This window comes from Sus scrofa, chromosome 13 (assembly GCF_000003025.6).
Source record: "Sus scrofa isolate TJ Tabasco breed Duroc chromosome 13, Sscrofa11.1, whole genome shotgun sequence".
Classification (NCBI taxonomy): domain Eukaryota; kingdom Metazoa; phylum Chordata; class Mammalia; order Artiodactyla; family Suidae; genus Sus; species Sus scrofa.
In genome coordinates, this window is record NC_010455.5 from 114659998 (window position 1) to 114672442 (window position 12445).

At 33.9% G+C, this 12445-nt stretch overlaps 1 long non-coding RNA gene across 1 annotated transcript in view; it reads right to left on the bottom strand.

Moving 5' to 3' along the window:
- The window catches only part of LOC106505747, a 616219-nt gene continuing 608988 nt past the window's right edge, over positions 5215–12445 (bottom strand). The window contains exon 3 of the long non-coding RNA XR_002337756.1: positions 5215–5593. This is a non-coding gene — a long non-coding RNA (uncharacterized LOC106505747). The remainder of the gene's footprint in view (positions 5594–12445) is intronic.

Sequence of the window (12445 nt, forward strand, 5' to 3'; positions counted from 1 at the left end):
CAGAAAGTGACATAAGACTAAATCAACTATACTCTAAAAAATAAAAACATAAATTTTAATTACTAAAACACACACTTTTCCTTTAAAAGTAAATTTTAATTATCATCTTTCTTAAAATCTTTTCCTGCTGCATCTTTTGAAATAAAGCATTTTGTATGGACCACAGTTTAACATAGGGATAATCTGAATGATATCTACATTTCAATGTACTGAGATCAGATTTTCATATGAAAATTAAGTAAACATAAGCATTTCCCAACTTGCAAAATATTCTCATGTATGCCTTAATTTTATAAGTGATATGTGGCAAACTTTATTCAGACCACTCAAATACAAAGCATGCATTGCTCAGTTTGGGCATCAATATTGTTCTCTAAGAGGAAAAATAAGAGCAGTTTTTGACTGTAAGAAAATTATAGTCTTTCCTATATTGTAAATATCAAAGACATCATAAGGCAGACAGAGAGTTGTAAAATATCTATCTTTCAACATCTGGACAATAAAGAGAAAAATGAGCATCATCAGGGGTATTAATGTGCACAGAAAACAAAATGTTCAATAAAAATTATTAATTATGTCATTTCTCATTTTTCTTATTTATGCAGGTAATATATTTCAACCTTTTTTTTTTTTGTACCTTTAGAGATGAAAATATAAAAAAGCCTGATGAGGAAAGAGCCACACAGTAAATCAAGAACGCCTGAGCTTGGTTCTTCACAGCAGGAAGATTAAAAGTAATCTCAACATTCTCTAGATTTCTTTAGGTTTAACAAGCCATGTTCTTTGCTAGTAAATGTTACTGGGGATAAGTAAATGCAGCTGACAGGGGGATTTGAGGAAAATTATCAACTTTTATTTGAGATATAAAATTGAAGATGTGAGTAGAAATAAGTTTCTATATATTAAAAAAGTAGTTATTTATATAATAGACTTATAAATTTATACTCCTAAAAGAGGCTTGGAGGCAGACTAATACAAACTTGCATTTGAAGAATGAGAGAAAGCTGAGGTCCTGAAAGTGAAGAGATGACCGCAGTTATAAAATATATGGTGTCAAATTAACTGCTTCTAAACAGAATTAGGACCCAATCTTTTGTCGACACTTCTGCGTAGCAATTTGTTTCCTTTTATTTTAATCTTAGATCAACTGTAATTTCTTTGTTTTTAAACACTTTCGAAAGTAACAAAAATCAAAAGAAGATTTACTTTACAATTTCCAAGTAGTTTCATTTGTTCTTTGTCATAATTCTAAATTCCCATAGCCTGTGAAATTAAATATGCTAAAAGACCAAAAAATTGAGTTTTTAAAAAATACTATTCAATATTTCTATTTTATGGAAGAAGGCTAGTTTGGTTTCAAAAATTTAGTTGTTTGGAAGTAGAACAAAGTTGGACTTGCTCAGTTCAGCCTGTCTTAGTAGCTCCGTAGTTTCCTCTCTACCTGTCGTCTGCTGATCACCATCCTAGCAAGTGCTAATACCTTTGCCTTCCTGTTCCCCATGAGTGCCACTGAGGCCTCCCATTTCAGGTATTTTCCAGATGAAACTGACTCTTATTTAAGATCTTCTGTTTTTCACTCTCTATCTTCAGCCAGCTGATAGAGATGAGCTATTTCACTGCTCTCTGCAAAGGGTAAAAAGAATTCTAGCCTATCCCACTCTCACCATTCCTCTCCAAGAACAACAGCTACTGACAGCATGTGGGGCTGCCGTCAATAAAAAGCGTATCACTCCATTCACAGGGAAGGACTGCTTTACACAAGATTCCCTGTTATTGCTGTCACTAACAGAGACTCTTAATGTAGAAAATTTTATACATTCTGACTTTGAGAGGCTGGTAATGATATTCCTGGTAAAAAATGCAGTAGACAACAGAATGACCTCAGCAGTTCACTTTCCACTCCGTAAGGACATATGCTTTTTTTTGCAGATGTGTGGTCCTAGGAATATCCTCTTACTATGACATTGTATGATAGCTAGCCACTGCTTGTTTCCTGGCTTCTGGTAAACGGCAATGGGAACCAATGTTGGATTTTTCTCTGGAGGGCTAAGGTTTGGAAGAAGCAGTAGAAATAAAACAGGAGAGAAGTAATTCAGGTTGGGCATATTTAACTACTCATAATATACTTAGTCAATATTAATGGCAGCATAATTGCCAGATCACTTCACATAATTATCCCTCCATACTCTGCACTAGGAAGTCTACATTTACAGACAGCTTAGTAAGAGCACTGGATCTGAAATGATATGAGATTTATCACAATTCCATTCCCAGGTCTACGGTCTATATTTAACTTCCAAACATAATAGCTGTCCTTGTAATGACACATAATTTACCACTTACCCTATGATTATCTATGATTATCTAAAGTTCAATTACAATTACATATGTGTTGGTGCATATATATATATAATACATAAAGTAGTTATATATGTCTATATATAAACTTTTAAATGTATAAAAATTTTTACATATAGAAGACTGTCTAGTTATATATATAACTAGACAGACGTGCAATGTAATCCATTTATTCCTCTGGCTGTTCTAAACTTTATCACTGATCTAGTAAAGAAACAAACAAACAGAACCCTGGGCATCCAGACCCTAAAACACTTGGTTTCCTAGAGAATTGCCTTTATTGATCCAGGTTTGGTGTCAGGACATTGACCCTTTTAAGAGACATTATAAGTAAAGATCCTATGAAATGTATTGTTATATCTTTTATGAATATATTAATTTCCTCATATTCCGCTGAGTCTTTTTTTAAAGGATACAGCAGAAATTCTTTATTCTTAGTGCCAAATCTTGTTGTATTTTTTAAAATAATTTGACTTTATTTTACCTTATTGGCCTTATGAACCTAATCACTGGCCATTCTTCTCAAGCTCACTAACAATATCTGCATCATATTTAATGACCATTTATAGCAAGTATAGCATTTTATTTTATTTTTATTTTTTGGCCATACCCACAGCACATGGAAGTTCCCAAGCCAGGTATCGAACCCTCACTACAGCAGTGACCTGAGCCACCGCGGTGACAATGCCAGATCCTTAACCTACTGTGCCACCAGGGAACCCCTTTATTTTATTTTTTACTAGCCTCATTCTTGAATTAATATCTTATTCTCAGTTTTAATTATTTTTTCTTAGTATTTTTCTATTTTTCTCATATTTAAGCTATCTGGCTATATGTCTGTACCCTGAAAAAAGGTCTAAAATATTTTCTGAATCAATTTGGAATATAAATAAGCAAATAGGTATATAGCTTTGCATCTGTGAGTGATCTTGAGCAATCTTATTCATCTCTTTAGCCATAGTTTTACATCTAAGATTAGAATACTAGCTACCTCATAATTCTTAGAATTAAAATAATATAAAATCTGAAGTACCAAATGTAGTGCCTGGCATCTGGTAAATGCTTAATGAAAGTTAATTATATCTGAAATTTTATTTAGTCTTGAGTGCAACACTTCAAGAGATTCACTGACAAATAAGAGTGTAACTAAAAGAGAGCCGTGACTGATGGCAGTTTTGTGGGAGAAAGAATGACATAGTGACATTATAGCAAGCTATCTTTTTTCACTGAAATATAAAAAAACTTGAAAATATATTCTGGTGTGTGTGTGTATGTGCACATGTGTGTGTGCATGTGTGCTCTTGAATATGTGTGAATAAGCAAAAATGACATTATGGAAGAATCCAAAACAAAGTGCTGACTATGGGTACCTGTGAGAGGTGAGATAAGAAAGCAGAAAAGAATACATCACCTTTTCATTTATACATATACCTAAATAAAGAAAAAGTGTAGGGACCATTGGAAATTTCTACAGTTTTTTCTATTTTCTATTTTTTCTTAAATAATTAAATTAATTACCAACATAGAATGGAGATTTGGAAATCAGTTTATAATAGGGGAAAAATTTAGGATGTTTAGCCTAAAGCAGAGATAAAGGATAAATTATGACTGTCTTCAAATATTTGAAGGGGTCTGAAATAAAGGATAATTTAGACTCATTTTGTAATGTTCCAAAGAATGGAAAGTGGTCATTAAAAAAATACTGCTCTAATGAGAGCAAACAAATTTTGAATAAGCTGCCACTCAACGTTAGCTTTAAGAAAAGGTTGGATGTTCATCTTTCAAGGATGTCACATGCAAGTGAAAATTACTAAAAGCAAATTAGATTCTGAAATAGCATCACTGTTATTTTCTTTATATGATAAATGATATCTATCTGCTTTGCTATATCAAAATTTGCTATGTGAACCAACAAACATTTCAGAATAAAGAGCATATTTCAGATAATATAGTACACACTGGGGATAAGTATAGGTAAATAAGATATACCCAATACTTCAAAGAGCTCATGGTACAATTAGATATTCATAAATAAGAATTTTTATAATATTATTATTTTAGGACAGAAATATACACAAGGGATTATGGAAACAGAAAAGAGAATGACAAATTCAGAGTTAAATAGTGATTTCCTATTAGGTATTGATAATATTTGTTTTGAAGGGTCATTAGCTAATTTTTTTTCAACATAAATCTGTACATAAGTAACATCTGCAAACAGTTTAACACTGAATATAATCTGGACATAGTTTTACTTGTAAAAACAGATAAGAACAGATCACTGTAGCATCCCAAGGTATTCACCTAAGCCCAAGAGAAGTATAGAAATATTTAGGAATCAAGAAAAAATAAAGACCTTTAAATGAGGTGAAAGACTAGACTACAGGCTAATTGCAAAGGAGGCAATGATGCAATTTCATTTTGAAAGATATAAATTATGCAAGTGATTTCAACAGCAGGGGGGTTATTTGTCCTGATGTGAAGATGTTGCAAAGCTCATGAATTTCAAATCGGTAAATTAAGAACAAAGGTTTTACAGCTTAGTTAGAAGCAAATGAAAGACAAGTTATGCCAATAGAGGTCAATGCCATGGCTCACTCTCACCTCTAGGGATTGTTCATTCAGTGCCACTCTCTCCCCCTATTCCACCCAAGAGGAGGAAAAGTTCTGATGGATCAAGTCCAAGGACATAGATGACAGAGGTGACAGTAGTCTGAATTTTGAGATGATATTTAAAAATAGGGTGAAAGCTCTAGCATCTGCCTGTGTGTTTTAGGTGCTGCCTATTATATTCCTCCTCCTGTTTTTGTTGTTGTTTCTGTTTGTTTTTGGTTTGGGAGGGGTTGTTTTTTGGGGCTTTTTTTGTTTTTTGGGGTTTTCTCTGTTGGTTTGCTTTCCTCTTTTTTCCCATGTAGCTAATGAAATAAGAGGGATCTGCTCTAGATCTAAGACAGTTAAACTCAATTTTTTGTGTTAATACGCCATAAAATATCTCTGCAAGGAACACCAATGTGTTTACCTGTTTATTCCCAAGATGTTTTCCACAACATTCTCTATCATAATATGTTTAAATTTCATTCACTCACAATGTGCCAAAAAAAACTAAATAATTAGATTTGTCTTCATTTTTAATAGAACTAAAAATAGCAGGTAAAACAATCACACCTGCTGTTTTGGTCTGGTTTCTTCCAGCTGCTACACTATCAGTCCTACCAATCGAATCAGCTAGTTCAGGCTGTCAAAGAAAAGAAAAAAACACTGATCAAAAGAAGGTCAATCCAACATTCACATAGATGTCACCTATATTCTGCACTGTATGGCTCTCCGCATTTGCAATTTTTCTCACATTTCATTTCAGCAGATTCTGAACACCACAGCCAAATAGGTAGAACAAGAATGGTTCATCAAGGGACTCAATCGCATGAGGAGAGCTGTATTTTAGACATTTACCAAATGGGAAAGTTCTGTAACAAACTCATATTTCTGAAACAACAGGAATTTGATAGAGATAAACAACCAGATAAATAGGCTTTTAAATCACAGAAAAGATGGTAAGCGACAAGTGAAACTGAAGGAGTTCTTTGTTTGAATATAATTTCTCTACCATACTATATTTTCCCTTAGTTAAAATCTTTTTGAAAATCACTAAAGTGTTCTTTTTGAGGAGAAATAAATGCAAATATATGCTTTTTAATTCATCATATTCTTATCTAGTTTAATTAAAAGATTGTTTTTTCAAATGTATGGTTCTATAATCCTCTCGTTTTATAAGCTTGACTTTAGCAGATACCTTTAGAAAGGCTGTTATCACAAAAAGAAATGAAGGTATCGTGTGTTATGCCCATAATTATTGAATAATTCATTTCAATCTGTGGGTTTTTCCCCTATGAAATGTTATGTATGGCTATATTGTTTGTTTTATCATCACTGCAGTACTTTTTATCAGTATATTGCATTTGACCAACTTTACTGAGTTTTACTGCTTGTAAATTCTGAGAACAATAAAAAATGCTTCTGAAGTATCAAATACTTTTAGCAGCAGTTTATCATTATTAGAGTAGTTTGTGCTTCCAAATTTCAATATAATATTTTATGATCATAACAGCCAAAACTACTAGCAATGGCTTAAACCAAATAAATGGTAGAACAAGCATATACAGAGTCATCCTCCAAAGTCTTCTTGTTAGGTAGAATAGAATGGGGACTTAGAACCAAGTGATTCAAAACAGGTCATTTGTGTGTACATAATACAGGAGGCCTGCAATCAAACAATGAGGACACAGGCAGATACCAGAAGCATGCTCTTCGGAGCACTTCCTTATAACCTTTTCCCCATGCAAATAAGGTATCCCTGCGCCAAACCAATCAGAGGATCACAACACAGCCCCCACACAGAGATCAAAACAAACATCAGCCCTTATACATGGCGTAGGGGGTGCTGGGACAGGAAATTAGTGGGCCTAGGATAAGAGACCAGTGGTCCCCAAACAGGTCCACAATATAGGGATATAAGGAAAGACCCAATTGCAGCCAGGGCCAGTCCCTACCCCAGAGTGACCCATTCTCTCAGAGTGTATAAATAAAACTTGCTGTACACTGGTACTTGACACTTGATGGCAATCTAGGGGGCAGTCCCTCAGAGTTCCTGTTGTGGCTCAGTGGTTAACGAATCCAACTAGGAACCATGAGGTTGTGGGTTCGATCCCTGGCCTTGCTCAGTGGGTTAAGGGTCCAGCATTGCTGTGAGCTGTGGTGTAGGTCTCAGACATGGCTCTCGGATCTCAGTTGCTGTGTCTGTGGTGTAGGCCATCGGCTACAGCTCCAATTAGACCCCTAGCCTGGGAATTTCTATATGCCACAGGTGCAGCCCTAGAAAATACCAAAAAAAAAAAAAAAAAAAAAAAAAAAAGGTGGCAATCCCTCCTACCTAGAGAGAACAGATGTCTCTGTCCCTGCATGGTGAGACCACTGGGTCCATCCTGGCACTACTGCAGCACCTCCTGGCCTACACCTCCAAATCCTTGTTGTATGTAGACAAGAACCCAGGAAGATAATGCAGAGGAAACTGACATTAGATCTTAGTTAAAACACTCTGTAAGATTCCCATCACTTTGACCTAACAATTAGACTTTCCAAATTTTCTGTTGTGACAAATTATTTTCTCTGGCATATATGCTGGCTTCTTATTTGCTTTGTTTTTACTCCTCTCCTCTTCTCCCTTTATTTATAGACTGAAAATTCAACTCACTTCTAGAAAACTTTTTAAATCTATGTTTAAATCATTTACAAATAAAAGTTGAGGAAGACAAGGGTCTATGTTAAATTTTCATAGGCTGATGTCTTAGAAAAATGCCATCTTAACTCACAAAGCCCACTGGTATGCCTTATTATGCTGCCAAAATTGGGGGCTTTCACGTTTTATTAAACATAACTGATTTTTATAAATGCAGTGAACTGAGGTGTCAGGATACCACAAGACGAAAATCAACCAAAATTTGTTTTTCTTGCTTTCTTTTCCATCTAAACAGAATATCATTAAGCAACAGAGACATATGGCCAACTTCAATTTTCTTTTTGTGCTGCAAAGATTTCATTTCCTTAGAATTTGAAACCAATCAGGTTGGAGGGACATGTCCCACAATGAAAACCATAGGCATGACTATTTCAAAGGGGAGATAAGTTTGGATGTCTTTCCTAAACTTTTTGGTAGCTAAATGATGGAGAGTGTTGATATTCAATTGTTAACTTCCTTTCATTATATTGCAAATTTCATTTTATTTTATATCAAATAAAAATACATTTAGAAAAGCAACACTAATATTTTTTAAATGTTCTTACTCTCAGTGCTTCAATATGTCTAACAGGAGACATGAGCTAACTATAAACAATTTGAGGAAATCATGTCTAAAAAAATGATAACCTTATGTAAAAATAAGGTCTTAATTCAGTGAAAATCAAACTTATTGAAAATAAGCTCCCAATATGTAAATTCAGTAAAGATTTCAACTCTTTATGGACATTATCCAATGTTTCTTACTTGATCCTCAATCAGACTAAGGGTACAGTCTCATGTCATAAAATATAGCTTAGTTCATACCAAAGAAAAAGTAATTATCTCTTTTAAATATAATTTCTTATATATATTAAACATTCTGCTGAGTACCATAAGTTTACCCAGAAAACTATATTAAGTTTTGAAGAATTTAGGATTTGATATCAGAAGTCCTGATTTTCACTGCCAGCTTAGTCAATTCTTACCAGGGAGGGTAACAGAGCACAATTCAAATATTATCTCAGAGCCTTAATTTCTACATCCATAATGAACACTTCACAGAGTTGTTTAAAGGAGCACTTGAGAATACAGGTAAAAATTTTTTATATGGGCTATATATTTTGTTTATATTTATTTAGCATCTAGTAGGAGCCAGGCACTATACCAGGAACTGGGGAGAGGGGCAAAGATGATTCCTATATCCTTGAAGTCTATATGCTGGTTGGGAGAGACGATGTATAAACATCAATATGATATGGCAACATTGTAATGGATGAAATTTTTAAGTATTGTGGGGCCTCCAGTAAGAATAGACCAGCTCTGCCTTTGGATATCAAAGAAAATTTCATCCAGGGACAATATTTAAGCTGAGTCTTAAAAGAAAAGAGTTTTCCACAGGGAGAGGTGATTCACCATGGAATAAACACCACAGACATATATGAGCATGGCAGTGCAACAGAGCCACTTGGATAGATGGAACGTAGAATCTCTGGGAAAATTGTAGCTAATAGGGCTTGAAAGCTTAAACAGCAACAGATTGCGAAGCTTCCTGATACACAAAGCTATTCAAATTTGACCTGAAGGATATTAATGAGCACTTTAGGAAAACTAGGTATAGCATGAGGAATAGTTTGTTGTTCTCAAGACTAATCATAAAAATCATATAATGCTGTAGCAATTCAGGTGTGGGGTGATGAGGTCAGGGATAAAGGACAGAGGCCAGTGTTTGGAACTAGGTTATGTGTTTAGTTTAGGACATGCTCAATTTTGATTACAACTGGGGAAACAGTTACTTGCTTCATTAAAACTGTTATTTCATAGTAAATTTCTTTCAGCATTTAATGTCTGCCTCTTGCTATAGAAAAACAAATCAAAACCACTCTATGACCTCTATTTCTACAGCATCAACTCCAACTGATATTTAGGATTCAATAATTTGTAGCCATTCCCCAAAATGACTCTTTTTGGCTCTACATGTTATCTTTGTATATTCTGCTTCCAATGTGTAAATATTTGGTTTTCTCCTTCATTCATTCATTATTGAGATTGTCATGATAACATGAACGCTATTTGACTAGTTTCCACATTTGTCATCCCCCTCTGGCACATGATAAGCACACAAGGAAACTTCAGCAAATAAATGAATGTGTAAATGAGGTATGAGGCACTATTTTGGAGTGAACTTTGCATGATGAAGGTGTGTCTTGTGTCAAAAATTTCTTCCAAGAATTCTCATAGCTAGCGGGACCAAGTGGCATCAGTTTACTAGACATTACTTATCTATATCGTGGGTATATTTTGCTAAGAATAATGGCAATATGTTGATCTAAATTTCATAATTATAAACCTATTTAAAATTTAAAAATCAAATGCTTTATAAAAATGCCTCCTAATTTCTTAAACTATTCTCTTACACATTGTGCAACTTACATGCTTGTGGCTGGTACTTACTCTCTATCAAATGCAATTGAAGTAAGTGCCAATCTATATTCTGACAATGTGAAACATAAAGGTTTTCAATTCATCTGTTCTTGGCATCCTTGCTCTCATCACCTTCACTGCCTTGCACAAGGGAGCATTGTTTGAGAATGATAAAGAAAATGAGGCACAGAAATACCAAAGTTAATGCCATTACTGTATATTAAAAGAATTACCTCACCATCAAATGATTTTTTTCTTCTCTTCCTGACCACCTAAGTGAATAAAGCAGGATAATGACATTCTCATTATTTTAGGAACACATTTGCATTCGTAATGAAAGAGTCCCCAAAGGGCACAGACGCCATAGAGGCGACTGTCTGAATTAATTAAAATTGTTTGCCTGATTAGATAAAAATGCAAGTATAAACTGCATATCTGGGCAAGTTCCTCTCTTTTCATCAAAACACAAAAATAAACTATTTTTAACACAAAGCCTTACAGGATTAATCTTTAGAAAACAAAAAAAATAAGTTTGCATATAATTTTCTACTTTCAAAAAAACAAAACTGATTCTACTGGCTAACAAAAATAAAAATATCTGAATTTTATATTTTCTTCTGAATTCTTCAGTGGTGGCTTAATTTAGTCCAAAGATGAAAAGATTAAAAAATAAATGCAAACACCTCAGAATGAAAAAATGCATTTAATATTTTTGATTTAAAACATTTTGATAGGTGATTCCTTTAAACTGATTATAATTTCTTAATATTTATAAAAATGAATACATGTTTATCAACAGAAGAATCATTTTCTCCTCTATAAAACATTCTCCTCAATGTCAGAAAGCAATAAAATACTTCTTTCTCATTTAAAAATATGTTTTCAAGTGTGCAAATCAATTTAAATGAGTTATTAATGCAGTGCTTAATAGAGCTATTAAAGTGTGAATTATCTTGAAATGATTGTTTCTTTTCCAGTGTTTTCCCAATATCGTCCCAGTCACAAGGACAAGAGATGTTGTTGAAGGTAACTATTGTCCTCAATAATATAAACTGGTAAAAATAAATAAATAAATAAATAAAAAACCCACAATCAAAATGCTTGGCATATGTCCTTCTAAAATAACTCCACATGAGAACAGGCTCACCTTTATTTTGATCTTCAGTTATTATGAAAAAGTAGGTATAGATGAGTATGTACAATACTGATTCATAGCAAACTCACTATTATGTAGTAACAATATATATGGTAAAGACATTGCTTATTGAGTAGAAAACAAAGTCATTATACATTTCAGTGACATATTAAATGGGGTACTTTAGAAGCCCATGACACTGGAGAATGGTATACTATGGGATATATGTACATTTTAACTTAAACTAATATAGGAAATCTACATATCTGGTGAGTATGTAGTCTTTTTTCTTCCTTGTATAACAGCAAATAATTGATTAGCTGAGGTTTTTTTTTCTCTCAAAGTATGTTTTAATGCTATGTTGTACATTTTATAGATTCAGTTTAAAGGTAGTTTCATAACAAATATCAAATATTTTTATGTTGGAGTTCCCATTGTGACACAGCAGAAGTGAATCCAACTAGGAACCATGAGGTTATGGATTTGATCCCTGGCCTCACTCAGTGGGTTAAGGATCCAGCATTACTGTGAGCTGTAGTGTAGGTTGCAGATGTGGCTAGGATCCTGCATTTCTGTGGCTGTGGCGTAGGCTGGCAGCTACAGCTCCGATTAAACCCCTCCATATGCCATGGGTGTGGCCCTAAAAAGACAAAAGACAAACAAAACAAAACAAATAGCAAATATTTTTATCTCATTGCTGCCCAGGGTGCTAAAATAGTAGACATGTGTTAGGAGGGATGTAATGAACATCAAGTCATGTTTTGAAGGAAATAATTGTCTAGAATGAACAGGATTTGTGCAAAAACAAATAAATAAATGTGAAGCATAAATTGCCCTTTAAAATTCAAATAACGTGTTATATGAGTTCATGCTGTGAGTAATGTTTACTTCCAACTGGCATCCAAGAGAGTCTTATTGGGGTGATATATTTGTTGTAGGTAGTAGTGGACATGAATTGGTGAATTTCAGGTAAAGAAAATCTCATTAATAGTAGTAGAGAACTGGCAATTCTCAGAGAAATGAGTAGTTCAGTGGGTGTCAGCATCAGATGCAGAAAATGAGAAAGAAGAAAGTAAAATTAGAAAGATAGCCATACAGAAAGGCACTACATGCTACCCTAAAATGTGCTACATATCCTGCACAAAACTAAAGGTAGTTAATAGCATAATGATATCAATAGAACTCTGCTTCAAAGTCTAGAGTGTACCAGCAAGTTATAAGATCAGTGGGAAGGGGGTGACATTAAGATAGGTGTAAGT